The sequence below is a fragment of the Hibiscus syriacus genome, unplaced genomic scaffold (genome assembly GCF_006381635.1).
Source record: "Hibiscus syriacus cultivar Baekdansim isolate YM2019G1 unplaced genomic scaffold, ASM638163v2 tig00111197_pilon, whole genome shotgun sequence".
NCBI classification, from domain to species: domain Eukaryota; kingdom Viridiplantae; phylum Streptophyta; class Magnoliopsida; order Malvales; family Malvaceae; genus Hibiscus; species Hibiscus syriacus.
This window is the reverse complement of record NW_024063013.1, coordinates 481,059-492,293: the sequence shown is the minus strand read 5'-3', so window position 1 is coordinate 492,293 and position 11,235 is coordinate 481,059. Positions and strand designations below refer to the sequence as shown.

The 11,235-nt window shown below is 31.3% G+C and overlaps 1 pseudogene; it reads left to right on the top strand.

Moving 5' to 3' along the window:
• The first annotated feature begins 5,521 nt into the window (after positions 1 to 5,521).
• On the top strand, positions 5,522 to 6,548 carry LOC120155543 (annotated as a pseudogene).
• The last annotated feature ends 4,687 nt before the right edge of the window (positions 6,549 to 11,235 follow it).

The window sequence follows — 11,235 nt, the reverse complement described above, 5'->3', positions numbered from 1 at the left end:
AAAGTAGATCCCCAATTTAAAAACTCGTAAATAAAAAATATATAGTTAAATATTACAAGTTGACTCATTTTAAATCATGAAATATACATGTTCACTAAGTCATCATCACTATACTCTGGTACTTTACTGAGACTCCTCTGATTATATCGTTGTCCTATCGAAATTCATGAAACTTGAAACCTACTATTGGAAACACATTTCGAATGTTGAGCTCGCAAGCCCTATGTCACACAATACCTCTACTATACTACATGCATTCATATAATAAGCATACTAATAAGTATAGTCAGAGAAACAATGTTACTAAGTCATCAATACTACCAAACCCATCTATCCAATGTATAACCATTATTGTAATGCTATGAGTCTCATGCTTCCCTTAGTTCATAACTAAAGGCCTCGCCATGAGTATACATATAATGGTTATCTAAATGCAATATCATGCAACTACACATCATTTTAAGCAACACACCATCATACAACCACAATGATAGTACATATCTGTCAGGTACTAGTCATATAACAACAAAATACATTAAATATAGAGTCACAACATAAGCATCACATTATAGTTCGTAGTACATAATATCGTGACAATGCCACCAGATAGCTAAAGTACCTTAGCATTGGGATTAAAGTGCCTCGACACTGAATATTAAAGTGCCTCAGCACTACTTTGAGTATATTTAGATATTTCTCATATTTATAGATTAGAACAATTGCCATTAGGGGTTTCAATTAGTCGATTCAGTTGACTGATCGAACTGAACTGGCTAAAAAATATTAACTGAATTTTTTTCCCTTTAATCACTAATCGAATCAAATTTTCAAAAAAAGTTTAACCAAATCCAACAAAGTTCGGTTAACCGAATTAATCAAAAATTTAAATAATATATATTATATATTACATATTTAATATTTTTTGTTAATTTGTTTAACTCGGTTAAAACATAAATTTAAGCACTCCTAAAGCTAAGTAATATATAAATAATATATTAAATATTTAAATTTTTTGGTTAAATCGATTGATTAACCGATTTCGAATCAAATTAACTGATAACTGAACTTTGAAAAAAGCATTATCCATTAATCGACTGAACATAAAATTAACCGACGGATTAACTAAAAAAAATTGATTTGTAGGTTTTAACGGTTTTAACCTATTAATGAACACCCCTAATTATCATACATAGAAGTAGCTCGGGTGTCCTCATCATTTCTCGAGTGTCAAACAATGACATAAGTCTTATGGAATATTATCTTATAACGTTCTTATGCTTATTACACAATCATTCAAAGTTTCCACTTGTAAGCTTATATTATTAGGATTTTGGTGATCTTTAATCCTTTTTCAAGTCCTTAACCCAAAACTCGGCTTCTCAATTTAGTCTGATGGTATCGATATTAAGTCATGTAATAACGATGATGGCCCCTGAGTATCGCTACTCAACACTAATGTATCGATTCTTTCATCCAGAGTATTGGTACTACCCTTTTGAGTTCTCGATACTACTTTTGAGTATCGATACCAATTTTGATTACTGAAATTTGAAAATTAAAGATGGCATCGATACCCTACCATTGATATCGATACCTGAAGAAAAACATTGATACTCTATGAATAGAGTGTTGATACTACATAGCCCAAAAACCTTGACAATAATCATTTATAAAATTCTAACAGAGTCTTCATTAATAGATTCTCATTATAGAGCTAAATGTTTCATATCCTTATTATCATATTGTTATCTCATCATTATTATCAATTGCAACATTTCTAGATTCCTATATCAGATGTTTAAGACGTATGGGAAGAGTACTTAATTAATTTTCAACGTCTTAACACATTTTTTGTGCACTCACATGTTTTTCATATCACTTATTATAACTCAAGGGTATTTTGGTTATTTTATCCATTCAAGGGAATTTTGGTTATTTTATCCATTCAAGGGTGTTTAAGGCTTTCTCTCAAGTTTAACGAGTAATCACTACTATCTTATGTCATTTCTTAGGGTCTTAGTTTTAGAGGTAATTTTAGATCCTTATAAGGCACTATTCACAACTAGGGGCAAATTAGTAATTTAAAACTTTTATGGATATTGATATCTATCCAAGGGTATTGATACTGTCCCTGAGTATCTATACGAAAAACGAAAAGTCTCCTAAAACACCCTTAGTACCAATACTATACATGTAGTATCGATACTCTCTTGAGTATCAATACAAAAACTACCTTCGAAATGGCCCAAAAATTACCCCTTGTATTTTTCAAAGGAGAACTCCCCTCTACAGTATAGGTACTAGCCTTATAAAATAGCCTAAATTCACCTAGAATGTTAACAATATCGATATTGCATGTACAATTTTGATACTACAACCCAGAAATACATTGTTTAATGTGGGAATCACCTTCAAACTCACCCATAAACACTTGTTTTAAGATTTGATTTGATTATTAAAGCTTATGAAAGTCATTAAGGGTCATCATACATCATTTTTAAACTAAAGTAACATCAAAAAATCCCTAACAATAAATCAAGCATACAGTCCCTCACATGCTTTTCCACCTCATACAAGCAAGCAAAACCCATGTAAATGGCATACAAGTAGTAAGGAAGAGTTAGAGTGTGTTACATCATCTTCTAGCTGCACAAAAGTCTCTCTAGCTTACCCAAGAACTAACATTTCCTTGACCTTGCTCCCTTGAGTTTCTTGTATTATCTTCCATCACCCAAAAGCCACTAAACAATTCCAACATAAAACAAAGAATACTGGTTGTTAAACAACAACTATACTGCATGAAAATTGAATAAAAACCATGGGAGAAAGCTCTTGGAGCTTAAACGCTCTCAAAACTTAAAATGAGCTCATGGTCGCCATTAAAGAATATGGTGAGCTCATCTTGGAGCTTATGATCCAAGGATCATGAATCTTACCTTGGAATTCTGGATGGGTGCTAATGAAGAAGAAATATGAAGCATTTCATCCATGTTCTCTAACTTGTGAGAAGAAAGAATAATGAGAGAATAAGAGAAAGTTTTGGAAAGAGGAGAGAAGAAAAGGTTGTCTACCACCTTGCCCAAAAAGGTCACACCCATCACTTAAAAATCCTCCAAAAATCAGCCATGATTTTTCCCAATGGGGAAATTGCACTTTAGGTCTTCTCCTTTTATCTCAAGCTTAAAAATCTCATTTTTATCTCAAATAGAACTAAATTATCACCTGGTTGAACTCAAATTCAAATCAATGGACCTTTATGCTATAATAAATCTATTGAAAAAATTCTTAGGTCAGCTTGAAACTTGTAACCCATTATTCGACGTGTTACATTAAATAATATTATGCATAAGTGAAATTAAATTTACAATAAATACGTTGACAAATTTATCATAAATCAAATTGAATCATAAAAACTATTATCAGCTTCTCTAAGAATTGTATCGTTCAATATTCAAATGATTATTTTTAATTCAAGTCATATGATCATATTTATACGAAATTGTTAAATAAATAAAATTAGTTCATATTTATTATGCAATCGAAAGAAAATACTTAATAAAAAATATATTTTTTAAAACATTATTTTGATCCACGTTAATAAAATAGTGTGAGAATTATACATAATTTCATTAGTCATGGTTCAAATTATAAGAATTATTTTAAATTATTTTATTTAAATATTATTTAAAATATATAAAGATAAAAATAGTTTTATTGTAATAATAACTATTCTTAGAATGAAATATATTTTAATCTTTTCATGTAAATTAACATTGAACTAAGCAATGATATAATATAAATTCGGTTAAAATTAAATATGATATATAAATATAGATATATAAAAATACGGTAAAGTACACTAATGATCCCTTGACTATAGGGTATTGCTTTGTTAAGTCCATTACCTATTAAAAGTTACAAAATGTTGCTTCGGCTATAGAATGTTGTTTTGTTAAGTCACTCGACTATTAAAATTACAAATTGATCACCCCACTCTATTCATTATATTCTAAACTCTTCATTTTCTATTAAAACTTTGACAATTGTCTAAACTGGACGTTAACATGATAAATGATATATAATAGTCACTTAAGAGTGTGTGATTAAATTTTATCATATCACAATTAGCATATTAACGTTTAGCTCAAAATAACGTCAATTTTTAATGAGAAATGACGAGTTTGGAATATAATGAATAGACGGGTAACCAATTTGTAGCTTATAATAGTCGAGAGATTCAACAAAGTAATACTTATAGTTAGATGATTATTTTATAACTTTTAATAGTCTAGAAACTTAATAAAGTAATATTATATAGTCGACAAACCATTTATATATTTTACCCATAAAAATATTGATCGAGTAAACTTATTCATTCCTGTGATGATCTTTATAACATAGTAGGCCTGATCTGATTTGGGTTGAGCTTTTACGAAGAATGTTATCTCCAGTTTAGTTGTGATTGATTTAAAATAATAAAATATATTTTTAATATTAATTTAAAGATGTTTAAAGTCATTAAACATTTAAAAGGAAAAATTAATTAAGTTTTTAATGTTATCACCCAATTAAACTTTTATGTTTTAATATGAATTAAACAATTTCGATGATAAAAGAATTATTGTTATACTTTAAGATATCAGGTTCAAGAATTATAAATATAGGAGTGCAAATATTTAATGTTAAAAAAATTGAGAGTTATCTATGAATAGATACTATATTATATTTACCTTAGATTAATTAAAAATATTTTTTAAAAACTCTTTAATTTGATTAACTTTAATTAATAAATTTAACGAATATTTTTAGATAATTGGTGTCACATTATTTGACATTAATTTCACGTGGCATTTTATCATCGTGTATTTCAAATTACTAATTTTTCAATAATGTTAGAAGAAAGATAAATTATAAATAAAGTAAATTAGAAGGCTGAGAAAATTGCTTATTAAAACAAATATTAGTAAATGATGTCTAAGGTACGGCATCCTTAATATACGATTAAAGAAATGAATATCGAAAATGTTAATATTTTTTAATATTTTCGGTAAAATGTTACATAAAATATTATTTTTTATTGAAAATATTAATATTGAACGCTACCTAAAATTTAAACATTTCAAGTAAAGCGTTATTTAAAATATTATTATTTTTTACAAAAATATTAATATTAAATTCTACCGAAAATTAATTAACAAAATTATATTAATATTAAATAATACTTTACCGAAAAAATTAAAAAATTAATATTTCGAAAAATATTTTTTATCCGTATATTAAAACTATTATACAGTAAAAATACCAGTTGGTAAAAAGGGTAAGTCAATGCAGACAAAAAGCTTTTCTTCGTTGTAAAGAAAAAGAGAATAAAATAAAATCAAGCCAGAAATTGGATTTTCCAAACTGGCAAACTCCCGAAACCTTCAACCACTGTTTGTTTCCAAATGACCCCGACCCCACCTTCAATTTCTCTTCATAATTTGCTTTCTTTTTCCCACCCGTTGATATCTTCAATTTTCTGGGTTTTGTTTGAGATTTTTTTTTTTTGGGTAATTTGAGATTTTAATTTTAATCATGATGCAAAGCCTGAAATACTGGTTGTCGGAGCATCCGTCCATAGTCAATTTCCGTTGAGTCAGACCCAATCGTTTGGCTCCACATGGTCCTTCCTCTTCGCCGCCATCGCCGTCTACGTCGTTGCCAGTATCACCCTCCATAGTTTCCTCTCTCTCGTTCTCTCTGAACGGAGACGTGTCCTGCTTGGACCAATCCCTGCCATCCACAGCCTCTGCGTTTCCCTCATCTCCGCAGTCATATTCGTTGGCATCCTCTACTCCGCTGCCGCCGAGATTCGTGACACGCGCTGGTTCTGGCGCCGCACCAAAACTATCTCCACTCCATTCCAATGGTTCCTCTGTTTCCCGCTCGGTACGCGCCCTTCGGGGCGCGTGTTCTTCTGGTCCTACGTCTTTTACCTCTGCCGTTTCCTCCACCTATTCCGGACATTCTTCACCATCCTCCGCCACCGTAAACTAACATTCTTCCACCTCTTCAACCAATCAATCCTCCTCTGGATGTCATTCCTCTGGCTCGAATTCTCTCAATCGTTTCAAGTCCTGGCCATTCTATTAGCCACTTTATTGTACTCCATCGTGTACGGATACCGATTCTGGACCGCCATTGGGCTGCCGAGCGCCTGCTTCCCTTTCGTGGTGAATTGCCAAGTGGTGCTCTTGGGTTGCAACTTAATCTGTCATTTTGGGGTTCTCTTCCTCCATTTCCTCAAAGGAGGGTGCAACGGAATGGGAGCATGGGGTTTCAATTCCGTCCTCAACGGCGTAATTCTTTGTCTGTTCCTCAATTTCTACGTCAAGATGCATTCAAGAAAGAAAAATGTTGAAGACATTGATGAACACGATGATTCTTCTTCTTCTTCTTCCACTCATTCTTATGGCTATTCCAAGTCTGAAATTAAATATGAATGAATTTCTTCACCCATTTTTTTAATATTTTTGTCATATAATCACTTAGTTTAGGGAGATCAACAGGTAAAATTTCTCGTTTTGTGGGAGTTTCTTGATTCCGAACTGGAAAATGGAAATGTATACGGATTACGCCTGAAGTTGTTTATAAACAATTAGGAGATTGACTGTAGTTGTGTTTTTATTTTTCTTATGAAATATATATTTTTGCTTCAGTTAGTGTGTTTTAGTCAAGTATGGTAATGGATGGTAGATTTTTGTAGATAATCAATTAGATTCCATGTAGGTGAGAACATTAATTTTTTAACATCCATTACACAGTTGTTTAGGGTAGATACTTATTTATCCGTAAATTGAAATTCTCATAATGTTTACCTCGTACAAAATATTTTGTTATTATATATATATGTATTTAATTTAAAAATATTTTTGAATCCATATTTGATTTGTTTATAATTTTTAATTTTATAATATAACTAAACATAGGTTTAGATAATTAATTTTTTTTATTGATTGAGCTCTTAATGAGAGTAAAATTCAGATTTGATCTAAATAATAAATGAATTTAAATTTTAAGATAAGTTCATAAGTAAATTCTATTTTTGTTTACCAAGCCTGGAGCCGCTATCGTACACAAAAAAAACTACTATCAGTGTATTTATTTTTCTAAATTAAGTGTTTAAATTATTTTTTAAATCAATTTAAAGGTCCAAAAATTTATAAAAAATACTAATAAAATTTGAAGCCATAAATTCAAATCTTTTGCCATTGTCGATCTCCTACCAACCAAAATTCCAACGGTTTGTGACCAGTCAATCTATCAACTATCGAAATTCTCTACTTCAACTTCCAAGTATAACGAAAGTTGATGATAGATGTAAAAGTCAAAATCACAAAATCTTACATTTACCATCATTATTTGGTGTTTGGTGAGAGGAGTTTTAGTCGTGGGAGGTTGACCGATCACATATCATTGGGAGTTCAACTGATTGACTAACGATATTGACGATGGAAAGTGATGACAAAAAGATTGAAATTAAAGTTTTAAAAATTTTGAATTTTGTTTTGTTTTATAAAATTTTATATTTTTTCTTAAAAAATATAATTTTAAGTTTTTTTAATTTAAATAAAATTTTATAAAATCAATATGTATTACTTAACAATTGAGTTTAAAGAGTGTGACGATCTAAACATCTAAAATTATATCATTAAAAATATTAAACACTTAATTAACTGAAAAAATTCAAACACCTAAATAAATAAAATAAAATAATTTATACACTTCTGTTAATACTTTTGAAAGGCAATGATTCTATGTTAAAGTCGGATGTTGTCAATCATATAAAAGGGTGTTATTATGTTTTTAAGTTGAAAAGGTTACAATTACATGGGCATTTTAGCCAAATAATTTATGCGAAATTATCCTCTATTAATAAAAATATATATATAGGGTAAACTACATAAATGGATTCATAATATTTGAGTAAGTTTCTGATTTTTCTATTGAAGTTTTAAAATTAACAAGTTGGTCATTAATATTATCAATTTATAACAAATTAATCACTAATGTTATTGATTTGTAACAAACTGATCACCTGACATTAACTAATATTATCGTGGGTGATGAAAAATTGATGTGACACATTAAATCAATGTGACACATTAAATCAATGATCTGACATTGTTTTGTCAAAACTTTTGACTAGTGTTCTCTCTTCTTCTTCAAGATGGATACCATAACACAACCACCATGGAAATTTTGCAGAGCTCACGGTGTAACAACTATTGGCTGGAAACCACCTTAACCGGTGGAGCATCAACACCCTAAATGTGCATGTATAAATCCCCCATTAATGAGATAAACAATCAATGAAATTATCATAAAGTTGAAAATCAACTATAAACAAATTGTCATGGCTGAATCTTACATTGTAGGCTCTCTGAGTAAAACACAGGACAAAAAGTGACGCACCTAATCGGGCGATGTTACCACCATAACCCTTAGTGTTGAATGTCGATAACTTGCTCAAAAGCATATGCATGATCTCGAGGAACACATACCAAGTCTTTGAAGAGCAAGTTTAAAGAAAATTCATGCCATGAAGCTCATGATCTTCAACATGCCATGCAAACCAGCTAAACAACATGTCAATATAAACCATGGGAACTAACACCAGGAATATCATCAAGCATAGGATTTATAAGGGAGCCAGCTGAGCGAGCAATCACTTATTCACTTGAAGATTCCAAAGACTATTTGAAACCCACGATACTTGAACACATGTGTAACTTTCAGATACAGATACGCATCTAACACAAGTTGTTCATTTTATTATTCTAAGTTTTTTTCTTTTTTGTATTTTGAGAGCTCTTGGAGACCCAAACCACATATCCATGTTCAGATATACATCAAATACAAGTGACAGGCATGATAATGCAAGAAAAATGAAAAGTTAGCATAGCACCCAACACCAAACAAATTTGATAATATCAATAGAAATATTCACCAATTCATTTTTTTTAATGAATGCATAAAGCAGAAATATAGATTTATATTCTTAAAATCCACTTTTACAGTAAGCAGAGCATAATTGGAGATCAAAAAGTGAACTTGAAGCATAATAAGCAAAAATTTAATCAAGATCAGAAATAATGAAAAACTTAAAATGGAAACGGGAGCAATGTAGGAAGCCATGAGAGATCTAGATGAAGAAATCAGAGAGAACTTAGTTGGAATTTTTTCAAAGAAAAAACATAGCAGGAAAAATCAAATATATATTATAACAATTCAGTATTTGTTTGTTTGCGAATTTGTCTCGTTCATCGTTTAAAATGTTCTTTCTTAACTAAAGAATTTTATAACAGGATATCTTTTTTCGAGAGTCTACCATGTAGTATTCAGTCAAGGAAATTTCTTTATAGTTGATTTTAAGCTTTATGATAATTTTATTTATTGTTTATCTCATGATTGGAGGATTTAATTCCTGCACATTTAGGGTGTTGATGCTCCACCGGTGGTTTGCGGCGACCAGCTGTTACACTGTGAGTTCTACAAATTTTTATGGTAGTTGTGTTATGGTATCCATCGCTTGAAGGAGAAGAGAGAATGATAACATTGGTTAAAAGTTTTGGGAGTCAAACTTGTGGTAAAACAGTGCCAGGTAATTGATTTAACGAGTCACATCATGTAGCATCCCGATTTTTCCTTGAATTCAAAACCTTGAAAATTGAGAATTTCCTTTCAAATCCCTAAATTGGACTCGGTGACTAAATTAAAATTTTTAGAATGTTTGGTGATTATTTTGTAAAATGATCAAAACTTTTGGTTATTTCAAAAACCTTAGAAAATATAAGGACTGATATCACAATCCCGACTCTTCTTTTATTTCCTTGTGTCGCGCACTCTGCTTCATATTTTCCTTTCTTTTATTTCTTTTTGTCGTTTTCATTTATTCTCGCTCTCATGGCTTTCTTTCGTTCATGTAGTTTAGTTGAATCAATACACCTAAGCAGACCACTGAACCGACGCTCTCCCTTGCCGTCATCATCGTTGGATTTGTTCATCTCGTTATGGAAAAATCAAAAACTCTCATCGCCCCACCACCTCTCACGATTATCGTGGTTGTTCTTGACTAACCGTTGGTTGGGGCTTCTCGTGGGTAGGCCTGACCGGTCGGATTCGGGTCGTGCTCACCTCCGTCGACCGTGGATGGCTACTGTCGTCATCTCTTTTCGAATTCAAGAACCGTACATCGTCTCTCCTTCCGATTTATTATCACTGTAATTTTCCATACTTCCATTACATAATTGATAATTATATTTTGGGATCCTGCTCACGTCACCATGCACTTGGAAATTTAATAGAAATTCCAAATACTTTTTGTCATTTAGCCAAAAGCTCTTGAACCAGCAGCCCCCTTCCTGTACCAGCACCCTACTGCCAGTTCCTTTTTGTTCGAACTGGGAATTATTTTGTTATAGCTTTACGGGAAATTGCATGATTTGAGATTTTGAGTTGACTGACGTATTTTTACAGGAGGTATCGAATATGGATCGGAATTATCTTCTCCGCCACCTTCACCGGCTCAATTAGTACCGACTCGTGTTTTGAAGACGAATCGTGAGTAATAGTGTAATAAATTAATTTGAGTAATTTATTTTGGTTGGTTGATTAGAATAGTGATTTGGCTCGAATTTTTGTGTATGAGTTGATTCAGTTCGACCCACTGATAGAGCTGACCGTGAGAATATCATTCACCGTTAGAATATTTTATAGAGGTGTCTTTGCTCAGTGCTAAATTCTATGTGTTGTTTTGATTGTTTGACTTATTTGTTGTTAACATGAAAGTAGGGTTGATTTATGATTATTGATTATCCGATATTTATTTGAAAATGTTATGTGAAATATGTTAATATGTCGGATTCAAAATTTATGAGATGCATTCTGATTATTTGTAGATGTAGTCATTACATTCGGGTCAGATCAAAATTTGGATATATGCTATTTAGATATATGTTATTCGAATGTGTATTATTTGGATCGGATCGGATCGGAAATCAATTATGTATTTAATTTGCATGTCATATTGGAATGAATTTTTATACGGGAAGTTCAATGCTTTCACTCGACGGAGTGAATGTCACTTTCGGATTTTGTGACCTCTACCTTTATGGTGGACCCTGTTTCATATGGTGAGGTTTGATTGTAGATAGTTATGTTGCACTGATACGGATACGGGGACGGGAAATGACA